We start from the raw sequence: 1890 nt of genomic DNA on the forward strand, positions 1-1890 counted from the left end.
CTCCTCCAAGATGCTTAATCATGGTTCTCTCCCTCTCTCTCTCTGCTTCTCTCTCTCCCTCTCTCTCTCTCTCCCTCTCTCTCTCTCTCTCTTGGTGGTACTGAGGGTGGAACCCAGGGCCTTTCTACCTCCGGGCTATACTGCCAGACCCATTTTATATTTTATTTGGAAACGGGGTCTCACTAAGTTGCTGAGAGCCTCACTAAGTAGCTGCGAACTAAGGCTTCGAACCTGCGCGATCCTCCTGTCTCAGCCTCCCAAGCTCAGGGATTACAAGCGTGCGCCACCACGCCCAGCAATTTCCCCCCATTTTCAAAGGGAGAATAATAATAGCATCTGCTCTGGGCTACTAAAATAATTAAATGAGATAATATAGGTAATTATTATTGCTCTTGACACAGTGTATGTTATTTTAAAAAAGCTCAGTGCCAGGCGTGGTTGCGCATGCTTGTAATCCCCGCGCTTGGGAGGCGGAGACAGGAGGATCGCCAGGTTTAAAGCCAGCCGTGCTGGCTTAAGAGACCCTGTTTCCAAGAATAAAACAGGTCTGGGAGTGTAGCCCAGAGGTAGAAGGGCTTCCAGGAATCCCAGTACCACACACACACAAAAAAAGCTCAAAATATTACTATAGACCAGACACACCTGCAATCCTAGTACTTGTGAGGTTGAGGACAGGTTCAAGGACAACCTCAGCAACTAGAAATACCCTCAGCAATTTAGCCAGATCCTGTTTCAAAATAATATTTTTATTTTTTTATTTATTTTATTTTATTTTTTGTGGTAATGGGGGTGGAACCCAGTGGCTTTTCTACCTCTGGGCTATCTTCCCAGACCTATTTTATATTTTATTTGGAAACAGGGCATCACTAAGTTGTTGAAAGCCTCACAAAGTAACAGAGGCTGGCTTTGAACCTGTGCATTCCTCCTGTCTCAGCCTCCCAAGTGCTGGGATTACAAGCGTGTGCCACATGCCCAGCTCAAAATACTATTTTTAAAAAGGCTGGGGGTGCAGCTTGGAGGCAGAATGTCCCTAGGTTAAATCCTCAGTTCCCAAAAACAAATCTCAAGACTTCATTTCACTTAAAGTAGCCAGTCTTTTTCAGTCTCCTTTGCTAAGAAGATGGCAGAAATTGGTGGCTTAGCCAGCCATGGTGGCGCACGCTTGTAATCCCAGTACTTGGGAGTCTGAGACAGGAGGATTCCGGTTCACGGCCAGCCTCAGCTACTTAGTGAGACTCCCCACAATTTACTGAGACCCTGTTTCAAAATAAAGAACAAAAAATAGGGTTGGAAGTGTAGCTCAAAGGTAGAATGTCCCTAGATTCAATCCCCAGTACCGCAACAACAACAACAAAAAAAACTTAAATAATTGCTGGCTTACTTGTTCTGGGAATTAGGGATGGACCTGAGCACAGGTGCACTCCACCTACCCTTGGAGAGCAGAAGACGCCTCCACGTGACACGCCGCAGAGGCCTCAGGTGGGAGATGTTCGGGCTAGACAAGGCGGGTCCACCCAGGCCTCTCTTCCAGCCCTGCAGGGACTCGACAGCGGATGAAACCTCACCATAGCCTTGGAGCCTCCTGCAGGGCAGGTTGACACCCGCCAAGAACTTAGTAGAGAGCATTAGTCAGTTGGCTTCGTTCTGCAGGACAGAGGCTGCCGGGCGTCGATAGCAACAGGGTGTGCCTTCACGAGCAAACCTGCTCCGCCAGCTCTAGACCAACAGTTGATCCTTGTCATTGAAAGCTTCAAGTCCTGACAAAAGTGAAAATCCCTCCATGAGAAAAGCACTTTGAGCCCACATTGGGCATTGACTACATGAGCCGAGGGATGCGCCCAGTCAAACATAGAAAGGGGCAGGGCGAGCGTGCCCGGCACGCTGCACACG

This window comes from Muscardinus avellanarius, assembly GCF_963383645.1.
Source record: "Muscardinus avellanarius genome assembly, chromosome: 12".
Lineage (NCBI taxonomy): Eukaryota > Metazoa > Chordata > Mammalia > Rodentia > Gliridae > Muscardinus > Muscardinus avellanarius.